The following is a 26,553-nucleotide window of genomic DNA, read 5'->3' on the forward strand; positions in this document are numbered from 1 at the left end:
ATGCAAGTGGAGATTCGGAGCGCTAAGAGGGTAATAGTGGAAAAAGGAATGTCTCCAAATATAAACTACACAGAATCATTCTGTGAAACTTCTTTCTGATCTGTGCATTCAGCTAACAGAGTTAAACCATACTTTTGATTGAGCAGATCTGAACACTCTTTCTGTAGAAAATGCAACTGGACATTTGGAGCGCTAAGAGAGTAGTAGTGGAAAAAGGAATATATTCAAATATAAACTACACAGAAGCATTCTGTGAAACTTCTTTCTGATCTGAGCATTCAGCTAACAGAGTTAAACCATACTTTTGATTGAGCAGTTTTGAAACACTCTGTCTGTAGAAAATGCAACTGGACATTCGTAGCGCTAAGTGGGTAATAGTGGAAAAAAGAATATGTTCAAATATAAACTACACAGAAGCATTGTATGAAACTTCTTTCTGTTCTGTGCATTCAACTAACAGAGTTGAACCTTACTTTTGATTGAGCCTTTCTGAAACACTCTTTCTGTAGAAACTGCAATTGGACATTCTGAGCGCTAAGAGGCCTCTATTGGGAAAAATAATATCTTCAAATAAAAACTATACAGAAACATTGTGTGAAACTTATTTCTGATATGTTCATTAAGCTAACAGAGTTAAACCATACTTTTGATTGCGCAGTTCTGAACACTCTTTCTGTAGAAAATGCAAGTGGACATTCGGAGCGCTAAGAGGGTAATAGTGGAAAAAGGAATATATTCAAATATAAACTACACAGTAGCATTCTGTGAAAATTCTTTCTGTTCTGTGCATTCAACTAACAGAGTTGAACCTTACTTTGGATTGAGCAGTTCTGAAACACTGTTTCTGTAGAAAATGCAATTGGACATGCTAAGCGCTAAGAGGCCTACATTGGGAAAAAGAATATCTTCAAATAAAAACTACACAGATGCATTCTGTGAAACTTATTTCTGATCTGTAAATTCAGTTAACAGAGATAAAACATATTTTTGATTGAGCAGTTATGAAACACTCTTTTTGTAGAAAATGCAAGTGGAGATTCGGAGCGCTAAGAGGGTAATAGTGGAAAAAGGAATGTCTCCAAATATAAACTACACAGAATCATTCTGTGTAACTTGTTTCTGATCTGTGCATTCAGCTAACAGAGTTAAACCATACTTTTGATTGAGCAGATCTGAACACTCTTTCTGTAGAAAATGCAACTGGACATTTGGAGCGCTAAGAGAGTAGTAGTGGAAAAAGGAATATATTCAAATATAAACTACACAAAGCATTCTGTGAAACTTCTTTCTGATCTGAGCATTCAGCTAACAGAGTTAAACCATACTTTTGATTGAGCAGTTTTGAAACACTCTGTCTGTAGAAAATGCAACTGGACATCCTTAGCGCTAAGTGGGTAATAGTGGAAAAAAGAATATGTTCAAATATAAACTACACAGAAGCATTGTATGAAACTTCCTTGTGTTCTGTGCATTCAACTAACAGAGTTGAACCTTACTTTTGATTGAGCCTTTCTGAAACACTCTTTCTGTAGAAACTGCAATTGGACATTCTGAGCGCTAAGAGGCCTATATTGGGAAAAATAATATCTTCAAATAAAAACTACACAGAAGCATTGTGTGAAACTTATTTCTGATATGTTCATTAAGCTAACAGAGTTAAACCATACTTTTGATTGCGCAGTTCTGAACACTCTTTCTGTAGAAAATGCAAGTGGACATTCGGAGCGCTATGAGGGTAATAGTGGAAAAAGGAATATATTCAAATATAAACTACACAGTAGCATTCTGTGAAAATGCTTTCTGTTCTGTGCATTCAACTAACAGAGTTGAACCTTACTTTTGATTGAGCCGTTCTGAAACACTCTTTCTGTAGAAACTGCAATTGGACATGCTAAGCGCTAAGAGGCCTACATTGGGAAAAAGAATATCTTCAAATAAAAACTACACAGATGCATTCTGTGAAACTTATTTCTGATCTATAAATTCAGTTAACAGAGATAAAACATATTTTTGATAGAGCAGTTATGAAACACTCTTTATGTAGAAAATGCAAGTGGAGATGCGGAGCGCTAAGAGGGTAATAGTGGAAAAAGGAATGTCTTCAAATATAAACTACACAGAATCATTCGGTGAAACTTCTTTCTGATCTGTGCATTCAGCTAACAGAGTTAAACCATACTTTTGATTGAGCAGATCTGAACACTCTTTCTGTTGAAAATGCAACTGGACATTTGGAGCGCTAAGAGCGTAGTAGTGGAAAAAGGAATATATTCAAATATAAACTACACAGAAGCATTCTGTGAAACTTCTTTCTGATCTGAGCATTCAGCTAACAGAGTTAAACCATACTTTTGATTGAGCAGTTTTGAAACACTCTGTCTGTAGAAAATGCAACTGGACATTCGTAGCGCTAAGTGTGTAATAGTGGAAAAAAGAATATGTTCAAATATAAACTACAAAGAAGCATTGTATGAAACTTCTTTCTGTTCTGTGCATTCAACTAACAGAGTTGAACCTTACTTTTGATTGAGCCGTTGTGAAACACTCTTTCTGTAGAAACTGCAATTGGACATTCTGAGCGCTAAGAGGCCTATATTGGGAAAAAGAATGTCTACAAATAAAAACTACACAGAAGAATTGTGTGAAACTTCTTTCTGTTCTGTTTGTTCAACTAAAAGAGTTGAACCTTAGTTTTGATTGAGCCGTTCTGTAATAGTCTTTCTGTAGAAAATGCAAGTGGACATTCGGAGCGCTAAGAGGGTAATAGTGGAAAAAGGAATGTATCCAATATAAACTACACAGAATAATTCTGTGAAACTTCTTTCTGATCTGTGCATTCAGCTAACAGAGTTAAACCATACTTTTGATTGAGCAGATCTGAACACTCTTTCTGTAGAAAATGCAACTGGACATTTGGAGCGCTAAGAGAGTAGTAGTGGAAAAAGGAATATATTCAAATATAAACTACACAGAAGCATTCTGTGAAACTTCTTTCTGATCTGAGCATTCAGCTTACAGAGTTAAACCATACTTTTGATTGAGCAGTTTTGAAACACTCTGTCTGTAGAAAATGCAACTGGACATTCGTAGCGCTAAGTGGGTAATAGTGGAAAAAAGAATATGTTCAAATATAAACTACACAGAAGCATTGTATGAAACTTCTTTCTGTTCTGTGCATTCAACTAACAGAGTTGAACCTTACTTTTGATTGAGCCTTTCTGAAACACTCTTTCTGTAGAAACTGCAATTGGACATTCTGAGCGCTAAGAGGCCTCTATTGGGAAAAATAATATCTTCAAATAAAAACTACACAGAAGCATTGTGTGAAACTTATTTCTGATATGTTCATTAAGCTAACAGAGTTAAACCATACTTTTGATTGCGCAGTTCTGAACACTCTTTCTGTAGAAAATGAAAGCGGACATTCGGAGCGCTAAGAGGGTAATAGTGGAAAAAGGAATATATTAAAATATAAACTACACAGTAGCATTCTTTGAAAATTCTTTCTGTTCTGTGCATTCAACTAACAGAGTTGAACCTTACTTTTGATTGAGCCGTTCTGAAACACTCTTTCTGTAGAAACTGCAATTGGACATGCTAAGCGCTAAGAGGCCTACATTGGGAAAAAGAATATCTTCAAATAAAAACTACACAGATGCATTCTGTGAAACTTATTTCTGATCTGTAAATTCAGTTAACAGAGATAAAACATATTTTTGATTGAGCAGTTATGAAACACTCTTTTTGTAGAAAATGCAAGTGGAGATTCGGAGCGCTAAGAGGGTAATAGTGGAAAAAGGAATGTCTTCAAATATAAACTACACAGAATCATTCGGTGAAACTTCTTTCTGATCTGTGCATTCAGCTAACAGAGTTAAACCATACTTTTGATTGAGCAGATCTGAACACTCTTTCTTTAGGAAATGCAACTGGACATTTGGAGCGCTAAGAGCGTAGTAGTGGAAAAAGGAATATATTCAAATATAAACTACACAGAAGCATTCTGTGAAACTTCTTTCTGATCTGAGCATTCAGCTAACAGAGTTAAACCATACTTTTGATTGAGCAGTTTTGAAAAACTCTGTCTGTAGAAAATGCAACTGGACATTCGTAGCGCTAAGTGGGTAATAGTGGAAAAAAGAATATGTTCAAATATGAACTACACAGAAGCATTGTATGAAACTTCTTTCTGTTCTGTGCATTCAACTAACAGAGTTGAACCTTACTTTTGATTGAGCCGTTCTGAAACACTCTTTCTGTAGAAACTGCAATTGGACATTCTGAGCGCTAAGAGGCCTATATTGGGAAAAAGAATGTCTACAAATAAAAACTACACAGAAGAATTGTGTGAAACTTCTTTCTGTTCTGTTTGTTCAACTAAAAGAGTTGAACCTTAGTTTTGATTGAGCCGTTCTGAAACACTCTTTCTGTAGAAAATGCAAGTGGAGATTCGGAGCGCTAAGAGGGTAATAGAGGAAAAAGGAATGTCTCCAAATATAAACTACACAGAATCATTCTGTGAAACTTCTTTCTGATCTGTGCATTCAGCTAACAGAGTTAAACCGTACTTTTGATTGAGCAGATCTGAACACTCTTTCTGTAGAAAATGCAACTGGACATTTGGAGCGCTAAGAGAGTAGTAGTGGAAAAAGAAATATATTCAAATATAAACTACACAGAAGCATTCTGTGAAACTTCTTTCTGATCTGAGCATTCAGCTAACAGAGTTAAACCATACTTTTGATTGAGCAGTTTTGAAACACTCTGTCTGTAGAAAATGCAACTGGACATTCGTAGCGCTAAGTGGGTAATAGTGGAAAAAAGAATATGTTCAAATATAAGCTACACAGAAGCATTGTATGAAACTTCTTTCTGTTCTGTACATTCAACTAACAGAGTTGAACCTTACTTTTAATTGAGCCTTTCTGAAACACTCTTTCTGTAGAAACTGCAATTGGACATTCTGAGCGCTAACAGGCCTCTATTGGGAAAAATAATATCTTCAAATAAAAACTACACAGAAGCATTGTGTGAAACTTATTTCTGATATGTTCATTAAGCTAACAGAGTTAAACCATACTTTTGATTGCGCAGTTCTGAACACTCTTTCTGTAGAAAATGCAAGTGGACATTCGGAGCGCTAAGAGGGTAATAGTGGAAAAAGGAATATATTCAAATATAAACTACACAGTAGCATTCTGTGAAAATTCTTTCTGTTCTGTGCATTCAACTAACAGAGTTGAACCCTACTTTTGATTGAGCCGTTCTGAAACACTCTTTCTGTAGACACTACAATTGGACATGCTAAGCGCTAAGAGGCCTACATTGGGAAAAAGAATATCTTCAAATAAAAACTACACAGATGCATTCTGTGAAACTTATTTCTGATCTGTAAATTCAGTTAACAGAGATAAAACATATTTTTGATTGAGCAGTTATGAAACACTCTTTTTGTAGAAAATGCAAGTGGAGATTCGGAGCGCTAAGAGGGTAATAGTGGAAAAAGGAATATCTTCAAATATAAACTACACAGAATCATTTGGTGAAACTTCTTTCTGATCTGTGCATTCAGCTAACAGAGTTAAACCATACTTTTGATTGAGCAGATCTGAACACTCTTTCTTTAGAAAATGCAACTGGACATTTGGAGCGCTAACAGCGTAGTAGTGGAAAAAGGAATATATTCAAATATAAACTACACAGAAGCATTCTGTGAAACTTCTTTCTGATCTGAGCATTCAGCTAACAGAAGTAAACCATACTTTTGATTGAGCAGTTTTGAAACACTCTGTCTGTAGAAAATGCAACGGGACATTCGTAGCGCTAAGTGGGTAATAGTGGAAAAAAGAATATGTTCAAATATAAACTACACAGAAGCATTGTATGAAACTTCTTTCTGTTCTGTGCATTCAACTAACAGAGTTGAACCTTACTTTTGATTGAGCCGTTCTGAAACACTCTTTCTGTAGAAACTGCAATTGGACATTCTGAGCGCTAAGAGGCCTATATTGGGAAAAAGAATGTCTACAATTAAAAACTACACAGAAGAATTGTGTGAAACTTCTTTCTGTTCTGTTTGTTCAACTAAAAGAGTTGAACCTTAGTTTTGATTGAGCCGTTCTGAAACACTCTTTCTGTAGAAAATGCAAGTGGAGATTCGGAGCGCTAAGAGGGTAATATTGGAAAAAGGAATGTCTCCAAATATAAACTACACAGAATCATTCTGTGAAACTTCTTTCTGATCTGTGCATTCAGCTAACAGAGTTAAACCATACTTTTGATTGAGCAGATCTGAACACTCTTTCTGTAGAAAATGCAACTGGACATTTGGAGCGCTAAGAGAGTAGTAGTGGAAAAAGGAATATATTCAAATATAAACTACACAGAAGCATTCTGTGAAACTTCTTTCTGATCTGAGCATTCAGCTAACAGAGTTAAACCATACTTTTGATTGAGCAGTTTTGAAACACTCTGTCTGTAGAAAATGCAACTGGACATTCGTAGCGCTAAGTGGGTAATAGTGGAAAAAAGAATATGTTCAAATATAAACTACACAGAAGCATTGTATGAAACTTCTTTCTGTTCTGTGCATTCAACTAACAGAGTTGAACCTTACTTTTGATTGAGCCTTTCTGAAACACTCTTTCTGTAGAAACTGCAATTGGACATTCTGAGCGCTAAGAGGCCTCTATTGGGAAAAATAATATCTTCAAATAAAAACTATACAGAAACATTGTGTGAAACTTATTTCTGATATGTTCATTAAGCTAACAGAGTTAAACCATACTTTTGATTGCGCAGTTCTGAACACTCTTTCTGTAGAAAATGCAAGTGGACATTCGGAGCGCTAAGAGGGTAATAGTGGAAAAAGGAATATATTCAAATATAAACTACACAGTAGCATTCTGTGAAAATTCTTTCTGTTCTGTGCATTCAACTAACAGAGTTGAACCTTACTTTGGATTGAGCAGTTCTGAAACACTGTTTCTGTAGAAAATGCAATTGGACATGCTAAGCGCTAAGAGGCCTACATTGGGAAAAAGAATATCTTCAAATAAAAACTACACAGATGCATTCTGTGAAACTTATTTCTGATCTGTAAATTCAGTTAACAGAGATAAAACATATTTTTGATTGAGCAGTTATGAAACACTCTTTTTGTAGAAAATGCAAGTGGAGATTCGGAGCGCTAAGAGGGTAATAGTGGAAAAAGGAATGTCTCCAAATATAAACTACACAGAATCATTCTGTGAAACTTGTTTCTGATCTGTGCATTCAGCTAACAGAGTTAAACCATACTTTTGATTGAGCAGATCTGAACAATCTTTCTGTAGAAAATGCAACTGGACATTTGGAGCGCTAAGAGAGTAGTAGTGGAAAAAGGAATATATTCAAATATAAACTACACAAAGCATTCTGTGAAACTTCTTTCTGATCTGAGCATTCAGCTAACAGAGTTAAAACATACTTTTGATTGAGCAGTTTTGAAACACTCTGTCTGTAGAAAATGCAACTGGACATTCGTAGCGCTAAGTGGGTAATAGTGGAAAAAAGAATATGTTCAAATATAAACTACACAGAAGCATTGTATGAAACTTCCTTGTGTTCTGTGCATTCAACTAACAGAGTTGAACCTTACTTTTGATTGAGCCTTTCTGAAACTCTCTTTCTGTAGAAACTGCAATTGGAAATTCTGAGCGCTAAGAGGCCTATATTGGGAAAAATAATATCTTCAAATAAAAACTACACAGAAGCATTGTGTGAAACTTATTTCTGATATGTTCATTAAGCTAACAGAGTTAAACCATACTTTTGATTGCGCAGTTCTGAACACTCTTTCTGTAGAAAATGCAAGTGGACATTCGGAGCGCTATGAGGGTAATAGTGGAAAAAGGAATATATTCAAATATAAACTACACAGTAGCATTCTGTGAAAATTCTTTCTGTTCTGTGCATTCAACTAACAGAGTTGAACCTTACTTTTGATTGAGCCGTTCTGAAACACTCTTTCTGTAGAAACTGCAATTGGACATGCTAAGCGCTAAGAGGCCTACATTGGGAAAAAGAATATCTTCAAATAAAAACTACACAGATGCATTCTGTGAAACTTATTTCTGATCTATAAATTCAGTTAACAGAGATAAAACATATTTTTGATTGAGCAGTTATGAAACACTCTTTATGTAGAAAATGCAAGTGGAGATGCGGAGCGCTAAGAGGGTAATAGTGGAAAAAGGAATGTCTTCAAATATAAACTACACAGAATCATTCGGTGAAACTTCTTTCTGATCTGTGCATTCAGCTAACAGAGTTAAACCATACTTTTGATTGAGCAGATCTGAACACTCTTTCTGTTGAAAATGCAACTGGACATTTGGAGCGCTAAGAGCGTAGTAGTGGAAAAAGGAATATATTCAAATATAAACTACACAGAAGCATTCTGTGAAACTTCTTTCTGATCTGAGCATTCAGCTAACAGAGTTAAACCATACTTTTGATTGAGCAGTTTTGAAACACTCTGTCTGTAGAAAATGCAACTGGACATTCGTAGCGCTAAGTGGGTAATAGTGGAAAAAAGAATATGTTCAAATATAAACTACAAAGAAGCATTGTATGAAACTTCTTTCGGTTCTGTGCATTCAACTAACAGAGTTGAACCTTACTTTTGATTGAGCCGTTCTGAAACACTCTTTCTGTAGAAACTGCAATTGGACATTCTGAGCGCTAAGAGGCCTATATTGGGAAAAAGAATGTCTACAAATAAAAACTACACAGAAGAATTGTGTGAAAATTCTTTCTGTTCTGTTTGTTCAACTAAAAGAGTTGAACCTTAGTTTTGATTGAGCCGTTCTGTAACAGTCTTTCTGTAGAAAATGCAAGTGGAGATTCGGAGCGCTAAGAGGGTAATAGTGGAAAAAGGAATGTCTCCAAATATAAACTACACAGAATAATTCTGTGAAACTTCTTTCTGATCTGTGCATTCAGCTAACAGTGTTAAACCATACTTTTGATTGAGCAGATCTGAACACTCTTTCTGTAGAAAATGCAACTGGACATTTGGAGCGCTAAGAGAGTAGTAGTGGAAAAAGGAATATATTCAAATATAAACTACACAGAAGCATTCTGTGAAACTTCTTTCTGATCTGAGCATTCAGCTTACAGAGTTAAACCATACTTTTGATTGAGCAGTTTTGAAACACTCTGTCTGTAGAAAATGCAACTGGACATTCGTAGCGCTAAGTGGGTAATAGTGGAAAAAAGTATATGTTCAAATATAAACTACACAGAAGCATTGTATGAAACTTCTTTCTTTTCTGTGCATTCAACTAACAGAGTTGAACCTTACTTTTGATTGAGCCTTTCTGAAACACTCTTTCTGTAGAAACTGCAATTGGACATTCTGAGCGCTAAGAGGCCTATATTGGGAAAAATAATATCTTCAAATAAAAACTACACAGAAGCATTGTGTGAAACTTATTTCTGATATGTTCATTAAGCTAACAGAGTTAAACCATACTTTTGATTGCGCAGTTCTGAACACTCTTTCTGTAGAAAATGCAAGTGGACATTCGGAGCGCTATGAGGGTAATAGTGGAAAAAGGAATATATTCAAATATAAACTACACAGTAGCATTCTGTGAAAATTCTTTCTGTTCTGTGCATTCAACTAACAGAGTTGAACCTTACTTTTGATTGAGCCGTTCTGAAACACTCTTTCTGTAGAAACTGCAATTGGACATGCTAAGCGCTAAGAGGCCTACATTGGGAAAAAGAATATCTTCAAATAAAAACTACACAGATGCATTCTGTGAAACTTATTTCTGATCTATAAATTCAGTTAACAGAGATAAAACATATTTTTGATTGAGCAGTTATGAAACACTCTTTTTGTAGAAAATGCAAGTGGAGATTCGGAGCGCTAAGAGGGTAATAGTGGAAAAAGGAATGTCTTCAAATATAAACTACACAGAATCATTCGGTGAAACTTCTTTCTGATCTGTGCATTCAGCTAACAGAGTTAAACCATACTTTTGATTGAGCAGATCTGAACACTCTTTCTTTAGAAAATGCAACTGGACATTTGGAGCGCTAAGAGCGTAGTAGTGGAAAAAGGAATATATTCAAATATAAACTACACAGAAGCATTCTGTGAAACTTCTTTCTGATCTGAGCATTCAGCTAACAGAAGTAAACCATACTTTTGATTGAGCAGTTTTGAAACACTCTGTCTGTAGAAAATGCAACGGGACATTCGTAGCGCTAAGTGGGTAATAGTGGAAAAAAGAATATGTTCAAATATAAACTACACAGAAGCATTGTATGAAACTTCTTTCTGTTCTGTGCATTCAACTAACAGAGTTGAACCTTACTTTTGATTGAGCCGTTCTGAAACACTCTTTCTGTAGAAACTGCAATTGGACATTCTGAGCGCTAAGAGGCCTATATTGGGAAAAAGAATGTCTACAAATAAAAACTACACAGAAGAATTGTGTGAAACTTCTTTCTGTTCTGTTTGTTCAACTAAAAGAGTTGAACCTTAGTTTTGATTGAGCCGTTCTGAAACACTCTTTCTGTAGAAAATGCAAGTGGAGATTCGGAGCGCTAAGAGGGTAATAGTGGAAAAAGGAATGTCTCCAAATATAAACTACACAGAATAATTCTGTGAAACTTCTTTCTGATCTGTGCATTCAGCTAACAGAGTTAAACCATACTTTTGATTGAGCAGATCTGAACACTCTTTCTGTAGAAAATGCAACTGGACATTTGGAGCGCTAAGAGAGTAGTAGTGGAAAAAGGAATATATTCAAATATAAACTACACAGAAGCATTCTGTGAAACTTCTTTCTGATCTGAGCATTCAGCTAACAGAGTTAAACCATACTTTTGATTGAGCAGTTTTGAAACACTCTGTCTGTAGAAAATGCAACTGGACATTCGTAGCGCTAAGTGGGTAATAGTGGAAAAAAGAATATGTTCAAATATAAACTACACAGAAGCATTGTATGAAACTTCTTTCTGTTCTGTGCATTCAACTAACAGAGTTGAACCTTACTTTTGATTGAGCCTTTCTGAAACACTCTTTCTGTAGAAACTGCAATTGGACATTCTGAGCGCTAAGAGGCCTCTATTGGGAAAAATAATATCTTCAAATAAAAACTATACAGAAACATTGTGTGAAACTTATTTCTGATATGTTCATTAAGCTAACAGAGTTAAACCATACTTTTGATTGCGCAGTTCTGAACACTCTTTCTGTAGAAAATGCAAGTGGACATTCGGAGCGCTAAGAGGGTAATAGTGGAAAAAGGAATATATTCAAATATAAACTACACAGTAGCATTCTGTGAAAATTCTTTCTGTTCTGTGCATTCAACTAACAGAGTTGAACCTTACTTTGGATTGAGCAGTTCTGAAACACTGTTTCTGTAGAAAATGCAATTGGACATGCTAAGCGCTAAGAGGCCTACATTGGGAAAAAGAATATCTTCAAATAAAAACTACACAGATGCATTCTGTGAAACTTATTTCTGATCTGTAAATTCAGTTAACAGAGATAAAACATATTTTTGATTGAGCAGTTATGTAACACTCTTTTTGTAGAAAATGCAAGTGGAGATTCGGAGCGCTAAGAGGGTAATAGTGGAAAAAGGAATGTCTCCAAATATAAACTACACAGAATCATTCTGTGAAACTTGTTTCTGATCTGTGCATTCAGCTAACAGAGTTAAACCATACTTTTGATTGAGCAGATCTGAACAATCTTTCTGTAGAAAATGCAACTGGACATTTGGAGCGCTAAGAGAGTAGTAGTGGAAAAAGGAATATATTCAAATATAAACTACACAAAGCATTCTGTGAAACTTCTTTCTGATCTGAGCATTCAGCTAACAGAGTTAAAACATACTTTTGATTGAGCAGTTTTGAAACACTCTGTCTGTAGAAAATGCAACTGGACATTCGTAGCGCTAAGTGGGTAATAGTGGAAAAAAGAATATGTTCAAATATAAACTACACAGAAGCATTGTATGAAACTTCCTTGTGTTCTGTGCATTCAACTAACAGAGTTGAACCTTACTTTTGATTGAGCCTTTCTGAAACTCTCTTTCTGTAGAAACTGCAATTGGACATTCTGAGCGCTAAGAGGCCTATATTGGGAAAAATAATATCTTCAAATAAAAACTACACAGAAGCATTGTGTGAAACTTATTTCTGATATGTTCATTAAGCTAACAGAGTTAAACCATACTTTTGATTGCGCAGTTCTGAACACTCTTTCTGTAGAAAATGCAAGTGGACATTCGGAGCGCTATGAGGGTAATAGTGGAAAAAGGAATATATTCAAATATAAACTACACAGTAGCATTCTGTGAAAATTCTTTCTGTTCTGTGCATTCAACTAACAGAGTTGAACCTTACTTTTGATTGAGCCGTTCTGAAACACTCTTTCTGTAGAAACTGCAATTGGACATGCTAAGCGCTAAGAGGCCTACATTGGGAAAAAGAATATCTTCAAATAAAAACTACACAGATGCATTCTGTGAAACTTATTTCTGATCTATAAATTCAGTTAACAGAGATAAAACATATTTTTGATTGAGCAGTTATGAAACACTCTTTATGTAGAAAATGCAAGTGGAGATGCGGAGCGCTAAGAGGGTAATAGTGGAAAAAGGAATGTCTTCAAATATAAACTACACAGAATCATTCGGTGAAACTTCTTTCTGATCTGTGCATTCAGCTAACAGAGTTAAACCATACTTTTGATTGAGCAGATCTGAACACTCTTTCTGTTGAAAATGCAACTGGACATTTGGAGCGCTAAGAGCGTAGTAGTGGAAAAAGGAATATATTCAAATATAAACTACACAGAAGCATTCTGTGAAACTTCTTTCTGATCTGAGCATTCAGCTAACAGAGTTAAACCATACTTTTGATTGAGCAGTTTTGAAACACTCTGTCTGTAGAAAATGCAAGTGGACATTCGTAGCGCTAATTGGGTAATAGTGGAAAAAAGAATATGTTCAAATATAAACTACAAAGAAGCATTGTATGAAACTTCTTTCGGTTCTGTGCATTCAACTAACAGAGTTGAACCTTACTTTTGATTGAGCCGTTCTGAAACACTCTTTCTGTAGAAACTGCAATTGGACATTCTGAGCGCTAAGAGGCCTATATTGGGAAAAAGAATGTCTACAAATAAAAACTACACAGAAGAATTGTGTGAAAATTCTTTCTGTTCTGTTTGTTCAACTAAAAGAGTTGAACCTTAGTTTTGATTGAGCCGTTCTGTAACAGTCTTTCTGTAGAAAATGCAAGTGGAGATTCGGAGCGCTAAGAGGGTAATAGTGGAAAAAGGAATGTCTCCAAATATAAACTACACAGAATAATTCTGTGAAACTTCTTTCTGATCTGTGCATTCAGCTAACAGAGTTAAACCATACTTTTGATTGAGCAGATCTGAACACTGTTTCTGTAGAAAATGCAACTGGACATTTGGAGCGCTAAGAGAGTAGTAGTGGAAAAAGGAATATATTCAAATATAAACTACACAGAAGCATTCTGTGAAACTTCTTTCTGATCTGAGCATTCAGCTTACAGAGTTAAACCATACTTTTGATTGAGCAGTTTTGAAACACTCTGTCTGTAGAAAATGCAACTGGACATTCGTAGCGCTAAGTGGGTAATAGTGGAAAAAAGAATATGTTCAAATATAAACTACACAGAAGCATTGTATGAAACTTCTTTCTTTTCTGTGCATTCAACTAACAGAGTTGAACCTTACTTTTGATTGAGCCTTTCTGAAACACTCTTTCTGTAGAAACTGCAATTGGACATTCTGAGCGCTAAGAGGCCTATATTGGGAAAAATAATATCTTCAAATAAAAACTACACAGAAGCATTGTGTGAAACTTATTTCTGATATGTTCATTAAGCTAACAGAGTTAAACCATACTTTTGATTGCGCAGTTCTGAACACTCTTTCTGTAGAAAATGCAAGTGGACATTCGGAGCGCTATGAGGGTAATAGTGGAAAAAGGAATATATTCAAATATAAACTACACAGTAGCATTCTGTGAAAATTCTTTCTGTTCTGTGCATTCAACTAACAGAGTTGAACCTTACTTTTGATTGAGCCGTTCTGAAACACTCTTTCTGTAGAAACTGCAATTGGACATGCTAAGCGCTAAGAGGCCTACATTGGGAAAAAGAATATCTTCAAATAAAAACTACACAGATGCATTCTGTGAAACTTATTTCTGATCTATAAATTCAGTTAACAGAGATAAAACATATTTTTGATTGAGCAGTTATGAAACACTCTTTATGTAGAAAATGCAAGTGGAGATGCGGAGCGCTAAGAGGGTAATAGTGGAAAAAGGAATGTCTTCAAATATAAACTACACAGAATAATTCGGTGAAACTTCTTTCTGATCTGTGCATTCAGCTAACAGAGTTAAACCATACTTTTGATTGAGCAGATCTGAACACTCTTTCTGTTGAAAATGCAACTGGACATTTGGAGCGCTAAGAGCGTAGTAGTGGAAAAAGGAATATATTCAAATATAAACTACACAGAAGCATTCTGTGAAACTTCTTTCTGATCTGAGCATTCAGCTAACAGAGTTAAACCATACTTTTGATTGAGCAGTTTTGAAACACTCTGTCTGTAGAAAATGCAACTGGACATTCGTAGCGCTAAGTGGGTAATAGTGGAAAAAAGAATATGTTCAAATATAAACTACAAAGAAGCATTGTATGAAACATCTTTCTGTTCTGTGCATTCAACTAACAGAGTTGAACCTTACTTTTGATTGAGCCGTTCTGAAACACTCTTTCTGTAGAAACTGCAATTGGACATTCTGAGCGCTAAGAGGCCTATATTGGGAAAAAGAATGTCTACAAATAAAAACTACACAGAAGAATTGTGTGAAACTTCTTTCTGTTCTGTTTGTTCAACTAAAAGAGTTGAACCTTAGTTTTGATTGAGCCGTTCTGTAACAGTCTTTCTGTAGAAAATGCAAGTGGAGATTCGGAGCGCTAAGAGGGTAATAGTGGAAAAAGGAATGTATCCAATATAAACTACACAGAATAATTCTGTGAAACTTCTTTCTGATCTGTGCATTCAGCTAACAGAGTTAAACCATACTTTTGATTGAGCAGATCTGAACACTCTTTCTGTAGAAAATGCAGCTGGACATTTGGAGCGCTAAGAGAGTTGTAGTGGAAAAAGGAATATATTCAAATATAAACTACACAGAAGCATTCTGTGAAACTTCTTTCTGATCTGAGCATTCAGCTTACAGAGTTAAACCATACTTTTGATTGAGCAGTTTTGAAACACTCTGTCTGTAGAAAATGCAACTGGACATTCGTAGCGCTAAGTGGGTAATAGTGGAAAAAAGAATATGTTCAAATATAAACTACACAGAAGCATTGTATGAAACTTCTTTCTGTTCTGTGCATTCAACTAACAGAGTTGAACCTTACTTTTGATTGAGCCTTTCTGAAACACTCTTTCTGTAGAAACTGCAATTGGACATTCTGAGCGCTAAGAGGCCTCTATTGGGAAAAATAATATCTTCAAATAAAAACTACACAGAAGCATTGTGTGAAACTTATTTCTGATATGTTCATTAAGCTAACAGAGTTAAACCATACTTTTGATTGCGCAGTTCTGAACACTCTTTCTGTAGAAAATGCAAGCGGACATTCGGAGCGCTAAGAGGGTAATAGTGGAAAAAGGAATATATTAAAATATAAACTACACAGTAGCATTCTTTGAAAATTCTTTCTGTTCTGTGCATTCAACTAACAGAGTTGAACCTTACTTTTGATTGAGCCGTTCTGAAACACTCTTTCTGTAGAAACTGCAATTGGACATGCTAAGCGCTAAGAGGCCTACATTGGGAAAAAGAATATCTTCAAATAAAAACTACACAGATGCATTCTGTGAAACTTATTTCTGATCTGTAAATTCAGTTAACAGAGATAAAACATATTTTTGATTGAGCAGTTATGAAACACTCTTTTTGTAGAAAATGCAAGTGGAGATTCGGAGCGCTAAGAGGGTAATAGTGGAAAAAGGAATGTCTTCAAATATAAACTACACAGAATCATTCGGTGAAACTTCTTTCTGATCTGTGCATTCAGCTAACAGAGTTAAACCATACTTTTGATTGAGCAGATCTGAACACTCTTTCTGTAGAAAATGCAACTGGACATTTGGAGCGCTAAGAGCGTAGTAGTGGAAAAAGGAATATATTCAAATATAAACTACACAGAAGCATTCTGTGAAACTTCTTTCTGATCTGAGCATTCAGCTAACAGAGTTAAACCATACTTTTGATTGAGCAGTTTTGAAACACTCTGTCTGTAGAAAATGCAACTGGACATTCGTAGCGCTAAGTGGGTAATAGTGGAAAAAAGAATATGTTCAAATATAAACTACACAGAAGCATTGTATGAAACTTCTTTCTGTTCTGTGCATTCAACTAACAGAGTTGAACCTTACTTTTGATTGAGCCGTTCTGAAACACTCTTTCTGTAGAAACTGCAATTGGACATTCTGAGCGCTAAGAGGCCTATATTGGGAAAAAGAATGTCTACAAATAAAAACTACACAGAAGAATTGTGTGAAACTTCTTTCTGTTCTGTTTGTTCAACTAAAAGAGTTGAACCTTAGTTTTGATTGAGCCGTTCTGAAACACTCTTTCTGTAGAAAATGCAAGTGGAGATTCGGTGTGCTAAGAGGGTAATAGTGGAAAAAGGAATGTCTCCAAATATAAACTACACAGAATCATTCTGTGAAACTTATTTCTGATCTGTGCATTCAGCTAACAGATTTAAAACATACTTTTGATTGAGCAGATCTGAACACTCTTTCTGTAGAAAATGCAACTGGACATTTTGAGCGCTAAGAGAGTAGTAGTGGAAAAAGGAATATATTCAAATATAAACTACACAGAAGCATTCTGTGAAACTTCTTTCTGATCTGAGCATTCAGCTTACAGAGTTAAACCATACTTTTGATTGATCAGTTTTGAAACACTCTGTCTGTAGAAAATGCAACTGGACATTCGTAGCGCTAAGTGGGTAATAGTGGAAAAAAGAATATGTTCAAATATAAACTACACAGAAGCATTGTATGAAACTTCTTTCTGTTCTGTGCATTCAACTAACAGAGTTGAACCTTACTTTTGATTGAGCCTTTCTGAAACACTCTTTCTGTAGAAACTGCAATTGGACATTCTGAGCGCTAAGAGGTCTCTATTGGGAAAAAAAATATCTTCAAATAAAAACTACACAGAAGCATTGTGTGAAACTTATTTCTGATATGTTCATTAAGCTAACAGAGTTAAACCATACTTTTGATTGCGCAGTTCTGAACACTCTTTCTGTAGAAAATGCAAGTGGACATTCGGAGCGCTAAGAGGGTAATAGTGGAAAAAGGAATATATTCAAATATAAACTACACAGTAGCATTCTGTGAAAATTCTTTCTGTTCTGTGCATTCAAATAACAGAGTTGAACCTTACTTTTGATTGAGCCGTTCTGAAACACTCTTTCTGTAGAAACTGCATTTGGACATGCTAAGCGCTAAGAGGCCTACATTGGAAAAAAGAATATCTTCAAATAAAAACTACACAGATGCATTCTGTGAAACTTATTTCTGATCTGTAAATTCAGTTAACAGATATAAAACATATTTTTGATTGAGCAGTTATGAAACACTCTTTTTGTAGAAAATGCAAGTGGAGATTCGGAGCGCTAAGAGGGTAAAAGTGGAAAAAGGAATGTCTTCAAATATAAACTACACAGAATCATTCGGTGAAACTTCTTTCTGATCTGTGCATTCAGCTAACAGAGTTAAACCATACTTTTGATTGAGCAGATCTGAACACTCTTTCTGTAGAAAATGCAACTGGACATTTGGAGCGCTAAGAGCGTAGTAGTGGAAAAAGGAATATATTCAAATATAAACTACACAGAAGCATTCTGTGAAACTTCTTTCTGATCTGAGCATTCAGCTAACAGAGTTAAACCATACTTTTGATTGAGCAGTTTTGAAACACTCTGTCTGTAGAAAATGCAACTGGACATTTGTAGCGCTAAGTGGGTAATAGTGGAAAAAAATATGTCCAAATATAAACTACACAGAAGCATTGTATGAAACTTCTTTCTGTTCTGTGCATTCAACTAACAGAGTTGAACCTTACTTTTGATTGATCCGTTCTGAAACACTCTTTCTGTAGAAACTGCAATTGGACATTCTGAGCGCTAAGAGGTCTATATTGGGAAAAAGAATGTCTACAAATAAAAACTACACAGAAGAATTGTGTGAAATTTCTTTCTGTTCTGTTTGTTCAACTAAAAGAGTTGAACCTTAGTTTTGATTGAGCCGTTCTGAAACACTCTTTTTGTAGAAAATGCAAGTGGAGATTCGGAGCGCTAAGAGGGAAATAGTGGAAAAAGGAATGTCTCCAAATATAAACTACACAGAATCATTCTGTGAAACTTCTTTCTGATCTGTGCATTCAGCTAACAGAGTTAAACCATACTTTTGATTGAGCAGATCTGAACACTCTTTCTGTTGAAAATGCAACTGGACATTTGGAGCGCTAAGAGAGTAGTAGTGGAAAAAGGAATATATTCAAATATAAACTACACAGAAGCATTCTGTGAAACTTCTTTCTGATCTGAGCATTCAGCTAACAGAGTTAAACCATACTTTTGATTGAGCAGTTTTGAAACACTCTGTCTGTAGAAAATGCAACTGGACATTCGTAGCGCTAAGTGGGTAATAGTGGAAAAAAGAATATGTTCAAATATAAACTACACAGAAGCATTGTATGAAACTTCTTTCTGATATGTTCATTAAGCTAACAGAGTTAAACCATACTTTTGATTGCGCAGTTCTGAACACTCTTTCTGTAGAAAATGCAAGTGGACATTCGGAGTGCTAAGAGGGTAATGGTGGAAAAAGGAATATATTCAAATATAAACTACACAGTAGCATTCTGTGAAAATTCTTTCTGTTCTGTGCATTCAACTAACAGAGTTGAACCTTACTTTTGATTGAGCCGTTCTGAAACACTCTTTCTGTAGAAACTGCAATTGGACATGCTAAGCGCTAAGAGGCCTACATTGGGAAAAATAATATCTTCAAATAAAAACTACACAGATGCATTCTGTGAAACTTATTTCTGATCTGTAAATTCAGTTAACAGAGATAAAACATATTTTTGATTGAGCAGTTATGAAACACTCTTTTTGTAGAAAATGCAAGTGGAGATTCGGAGCCCTAGAGGGTAATAGTGGAAAAAGGAATGTCTTCAAATATAAACTACACAGAATCATTCAGTGAAACTTCTTTCTGATCTGTGCATTCAGCTAACAGAGTTAAACCATACTTTTGATTGAGCAGATCTGAACACTCTTTCTGTTGAAAATGCAACTGGACATTTGGAGCGCTAAGAGCGTAGTAGTGGAAAAAGGAATATATTCAAATATAAACTACACAGAAGCATTCTGTGAAACTTCTTTCTGATCTGAGCATACAGCTAACAGAGTTAAACCATACTTTTGATTGAGCAGTTTTGAAACACTCTGTCTGTAGAAAATGCAACTGGACATTCGTAGCGCTAAGTGGGTAATAGTGGAAAAGAGAATATGTTCAAATATAAACTACACAGAAGCATTCTATGAAACTTCTTTCTGTTCTGTGCATTCAACTAACAGAGTTGAACCTTACTTTTGATTGAGCCGTTCTGAAACACTCTTTCTGTAGAAACTGCAATTGGACATTCTGAGCGCTAAGAGGCATATATTGGGAAAAACAATGTCTACAAATAAAAACTACACAGGAGAATTGTGTGAAACTTCTTTCTGTTCTGTTTGTTCAACTAAAAGAGTTGAACCTTAGCTTTGATTGAGCCGTTCTGAAACACTCTTTCTGTAGAAAATGCAAGTGGAGATTCGGAGCACTAAGAGGGTAATAGTGGAAAAAGGAATGTCTCCATATATAAACTACACAGAATCATTCTGTGAAACTTCTTTCTGATCTGTGCATTCAGCTAACAGAGTTAAACCATACTTTTGATTGAGCAGATCTGAACACTCTTTCTGTAGAAAATGCAACTGGACATTCGGAGCGCTAAGAGGGTAATAGTGGAAAAAGGAATATATTCAAATATAAACTACACAGTAGCATTCTGTGAAAATTCTTTCTGTTCTGTGCATTCAACTAACAGAGTTGAACCTTACTTTTGATTGAGCCGTTCTAAAACACTCTTTCTGTAGAAACTGCAATTGAACATGCTAAGCGCTAAGAGGCCTACATTGGGAAAAAGAATATCTTCAAATAAAAACTACACAGATGCATTCTGTGAAACTTATTTCTGATCTGTAAATTCAGTTAACAGAGATAAAACATATTTTTGATTGAGCAGTTATGAAACACTATTTTTGTAGAAAATGCAAGTGGAGATTCGGAGCGCTAAGAAGGTAATAGTGGAAAAAGGAATGTCTTCAAATATAAACTACACAGAATCATTCGGTGAAACTTCTTTCTGATCTGTGCATTCAGCTAACAGAGTTAAACCATACTTTTGATTGAGCAGATCGGAACACTGTTTCTGTTGAAAATGCAACTGGACATTTGGAGCGCTAAGAGCGTAGTAGTGGAAAAAGGAATATATTCAAATATAAACTACACAGAAGCATTCTGTGAAACTTCTTTCTGATCTGAGCATTCAGCTAACAGAGTTAAACCATACTTTTGAATGAGCAGTTTTGAAACACTCTGTCTGTAGAAAATGCAACTGGACATTCGTAGCGCTAAGTGGGTAATAGTGGAAAAAAGAATATGTTCAAATATAAACTACACAGAAGCATTGTATGAAACATCTTTCTGTTCTGTGCATTCAACTAACAGAGTTGAACCTTACTTTTGATTGAGCCTTTCTGAAACACTCTTTCTGTAGAAACTGCAATTGGACATTCTGAGCGCTAAGAGGCCTATATTGGGAAAAATAATATCTTCAAATAAAAACTACACAGAAGCATTGTGTGAAACTTATTTCTGATATGTTCATTAAGCTAACAGAGTTAAACCATACTTTTGATTGCGCAGTTCTGAACACTCTTTCTGTAGGAAATGCAAGTGGACATTCGGAGCGCTAAGAGGGTAATAGTGGAAAAAGGAATATATTCAAATATAAACTACACAGTAGCATTCTGTGAAAATTCTTTCTGTTCTGTGCATTCAACTAACAGAGTTGAACCTTACTTTTGATTGAGCCGTTCTGAAACACTCTTTCTGTAGAAACTGCAATTGGACATGCTAAGCGCTAAGAGGCCTACATTGGGAAAAAGAATATCTTCAAATAAAAACTACACAGATGCATTCTGTGAAACTTATTTCTGATCTGTAAATTCAGTTAACAGAGATAAAACATATTTTTGATTGAGCAGTTATGAAACACTCTTTTTGTAGAAAATGCAAGTGGAGATGCGGAGCGCTAAGAGGGTAATATTGGAAAAAGGAATGTCTTCAAATATAAACTACACAGAATCATTCGGTGAAATTTCTTTCTGATCTGTGCATTCAGCTAACAGAGTTAAACCATACTTTTGATTGAGCAGATCTGAACACTCTTTCTGTTGAAAATGCAACTGGACATTTGGAGCGCTAAGAGCGTAGTAGTGGAAAAAGGAATATATTCAAATATAAACTACACAGAAGCATTCTGTGAAACTTCTTTCTGATCTGAGCATTCAGCTAACAGAGTTAAAACATACTTTTGATTGAGCAGTTTTGAAACACTCTGTCTGTAGAAAATGCAACTGGACATTCGTAGCGCTAAGTGGGTAATAGTGGAAAAAAGAATATGTTCAAATATAAACTACACAGAAGCATTGTATGAAACTTCTATCTGTTCTGTGCATTCAACTAACAGAGTTGAACCTTACTTTTGATTGAGCCGTTCTGAAACACTCTTTCTGTAGAATCTGCAATTGGACATGCTAAGCGCTAAGAGGCCTACATTGGGAAAAATAATATCTTCAAATAAAAACTACACAGATGCATTCTGTGAAACTTATTTCTGATCTGTAAATTCAGTTAACAGAGATAAAACATATTTTTGATTGAGCAGTTATGAAACACTCTTTCTGTAGAAAATGCAAGTGGAGATTCGGAGCGCTAAGAGGGTAATAGTGGAAAAAGGAATGTCTCCAAATATAAACTACACAGAATCATTCTGTGAAACTTATTTCTGATCTGTGCATTCAGCTAACAGAGTTAAACCATACTTTTGATTGAGCAGATCTGAACACTCTTTCTGTAGAAAATGCAACTGGACTTTTGGAGCGCTAAGAGAGTAGTAGTGGAAAAAGGAATATATTCAAATATAAACTACACAGAAGCATTCTGTGAATCTTCTTTCTGATCTGAGCATTCAGCTAACAGAGTTAAACCATACTTTTGATTGAGCAGTTTTAAAACACTCTGTCTGTAGAAAATGCAACTGGACATTCGTAGCGCTAAGTGGGTTATAGTGGAAAAAAGAATATGTTCAAATATAAACTACACAGAAGCATTGTATGAAACTTCTTTCTGTTCTGTGCATTCAACTAACAGAGTTGAACCTTACTTTTGATTGAGCCGTTCTGAAACACTCTTTCTGTAGAAACTGCAATTGGACATTCTGAGCGCTAAGAGGCCTCTATTGGGAAAAATAATATCTTCAAATAAAAACTACACAGAAGCATTGTGTTCAACTTATTTCTGATATGTTCATTAAGCTAACAGAGTTAAACCATACTTTTGATTGCGCAGTTCTGAACACTCTTTCTGTAGAAAATGCAAGTGGACATTCGGAGCGCTAAGAGGGTAATAGTGGAAAAAGGAATATATTCAAATATAAACTACACAGTAGCATTCTGTGAAAATTCTTTCTGTTCTGTGCATTCAACTAACAGAGTTGAACCTTACTTTTGATTGAGCCGTTCTGAAACACTCTTTCTGTAGAAACTGCAATTGGACATGCTAAGCGCTAAGAGGCCTACATTGGGAAAAAGAATATCTTCAAATAAAAACTACACAGATGCATTCTGTGAAACTTATTTCTGATCTGTAAATTCAGTTAACAGAGATAAAACATATTTTTGATTGAGCAGTTATGAAACACTCTTTTTGTAGAAAATGCAAGTGGAGATTCGGAGCGCTAAGAGGGTAATATTGGAAAAAGGAATGTCTTCAAATATAAACTACACAGAATCATTCGGTGAAACTTCTTTCTGATCTGTGCATTCAGCTAACAGAGCTAAACCATACTTTTGATTGAGCAGATCTGAACACTCTTTCTGTAGAAAATGCAACTGGACATTTGGAGCGCTAAGAGCGTAGTAGTGGAAAAAGGAATATATTCAAATATAAACTACACAGAAGCATTCTGTGAAACTTCTTTCTGATCTGAGCATTCAGCTAACAGAGTTAAACCATACTTTTGATAGAGCAGATCTGAACACTCTTTCTGTTGAAAATGCAACTGGACATTTGGAGCGCTAAGAGCGTAGTAGTGGAAAAAGGAATATATTCAAATATAAACTACACAGAAGCATTCTGTGAAACTTCTTTCTGATCTGAGCATTCAGCTAACAGAGTTAAACCATACTTTTGATTGAGCAGTTTTGAAACACTCTGTCTGTAGAAAATGCAACTGGACATTCGTAGCACTAAGTGGGTAATAGTGGAAAAAAGAATATGTTCAAATATAAACTACACAGAAGCATTGTATGAAACTTCTTTCTGTTCTGTGCATTCAACTAACAGAGTTGAACCTTACTTTTGATTGAGCCGTTCTGAAACACTCTTTCTGTAGAAACTGCAATTGGACATTCTGAGCGCTAAGAGGCCTATATTGGGAAAAAGAATGTCTACAAATAAAAACTACACAGAAGAATTGTGTGAAACTTCTTTCTGTTCTGTTTGTTCAACTAAAAGAGTTGAACCTTAGTTTTGATTGAGCCATTCTGAAACACTCTTTCTGTAGAAAATGCAAGTGGAGATTCGGAGCGCTAAGAGGGTAATAGTGGAAAAAGGAATGTCTCCAAATATAAACTACACAGAATCATTCTGTGAAACTTCTTTCTGATCTGTGCATTCAGCTAACAGTGTTAAACCATACTTTTGATTGAGCAGATCTGAACACTCTTTCTGTAGAAAATGCAACTGGACATTTGGAGCGCTAAGAGAGTAGTAGTGGAAAAAGGAATATATTCAAATATAAGCTACACAGAAGCATTCTGTGAAACTTCTTTCTGATCTGAGCATTCAGCTAACAGAGTTAAACCATACTTTTGATTGAGCAGTTTTGAAACACTCTGTCTGTAGAAAATGCAACTGGACATTCGTAGCGCTAAGTGGGTAATAGTGGAAAAAAGAATATGTTCAAATATAAATTACACAGAAGCATTGTATGAAACTTCTTTCTTTTCTGTGCATTCAACTAACAGAGTTGAACCTTACTTTTGATTGAGCCGTTCTGAGACACTCTTTCTGTAGAAACTGCAATTGGACATTCTGAGCGCTAAGAGGCCTCTATTGGGAAAAATAATTTCTTCAAATAAAAACTACACAGAAGCATTGTGTGAAACTTATTTCTGATATGTTCATTAAGCTAACAGAGTTAAACCATACTTTTGATTGCGCAGTTCTGAACACTCTTTCTGTAGAAAATGCAAGTGGACATTCGGAGCGCTAAGAGGGTAATAGTGGAAAAAGTAATATATTCAAATATAAACTACACAGTAGCATTCTGTGAAAATTCTTTCTGTTCTGTGCATTCAACTAACAGAGTTGAACCTTACTTTTGATTGAGCCGTTCTGAAACACTCTTTCTGTAGAAACTGCAATTGGACATGCTAAGCGCTAAGAGGCCTACATTGGGAAAAAGAATATCTTCAAATAAAAACTACACAGATGCATTCTGTGAAACTTATTTCTGATCTGTAAATTCAGTTAACAGATATAAAACATATTTTTGATTGAGCAGTTATGAAACACTCTTTTTGTAGAAAATGCAAGTGGAGATTCGGAGCGCTAAGAGGGTAATAATGGAAAAAGGAATGTCTTCAAATATAAACTACACAGAATCATTCGGTGAAACTTCTTTCTGATCTCTGCATTCAGCTAACAGAGCTAAACCATACTTTTGATTGAGCAGATCTGAACACTCTTTCTGTAGAAAATGCAACTGGACATTTGGAGTGCTAAGAGCGTAGTAGTGGAAAAAGGAATATATTCAAATATAAACTACACAGAAGCATTCTGTGAAACTTCTTTCTGATCTGAGCATTCAGCTAACAGAGTTAAACCATACTTTTGATTGAGCAGTTTTGAAACACTCTGTCTGTAGAAAATGCAACTGGACATTCGTAGCGCTAAGTGGGTAATAGTGGAAAAAAGAATATGTTCAAATATAAACTACACAGAAGCATTGTATGAAACTTCTTTCTCTTCTGTGCATTCAACTAACAGAGTTGAACCTTACTTTTGATTGAGCTTTTCTGAAACGCTATTTCTGTAGAAACTGCAATTGGACATTCTGAGCGCTAAGAGGCCTATATTTGGAAAAAGAATGTCTACAAATAAAAACTACACAGAAGAATTTTGTGAAACTTCTTTCTGTTCTGTTTGTTCAACTAAAAGAGTTGAAACTTAGTTTTGATTGAGCCGTTCTGAAACACTCTTTCTGTAGAAAATGCAAGTGGAGATTCGGAGCGCTAAGAGGGTAATAGTGGAAAAAGGAATGTCTCCAAATATAAACTACACAGAATCATTCTGTGAAACTTCTTTCTGATCTGTGCATTCAGCTAACAGAGTTAAACCATACTTTTGATTGAGCAGATCTGAACACTCTTTCTGTAGAAAATGCAACTGGACTTTTGGAGCGCTAAGAGAGTAGTAGTGGAAAAAGGAATATATTCAAATATAAACTACACAGAAGCATTCTGTGAATCTTCTTTCTGATCTGAGCATTCAGCTAACAGAGTTAAACCATACTTTTGATTGAGCAGTTTTGAAACACTCTGTCTGTAGAAAATGCAACTGGACATTCGTAGCGCTAAGTGGGTAATAGTGGAAAAATAATATGTTCAAATATAAACTACACAGAAGCATTGTATGAAACTTCTTTCTGTTCTGTGCATTCAACTAACAGAGTTGAACCTTACGTTTGATTGAGCCGTTCTGAAACACTCTTTCTGTAGAAACTGCAATTGGACATTCTGAGCGCTAAGAGGCCTCTATTGGGAAAAATAATATCTTCAAATAAAAACTACACAGAAGCATTGTGTTAAACTTATTTCTGATATGTTCATTAAGCTAACAGAGTTAAACCATACTTTTGATTGAGCAGTTCTGAACACTCTTTCTGTAGAAAATGCAAGTGGACATTCGGAGCGCTAAGAGGGTAATAGTGGAAAAAGGAATATATTCAAATATAAACTACACAGTAGCATTCTGTGAAAATTCTTTCTGTTCTGTGC

The sequence above is a fragment of the Symphalangus syndactylus genome, chromosome 24, assembly GCF_028878055.3.
Source record: "Symphalangus syndactylus isolate Jambi chromosome 24, NHGRI_mSymSyn1-v2.1_pri, whole genome shotgun sequence".
Taxonomy (NCBI): Eukaryota; Metazoa; Chordata; class Mammalia; order Primates; family Hylobatidae; genus Symphalangus; species Symphalangus syndactylus.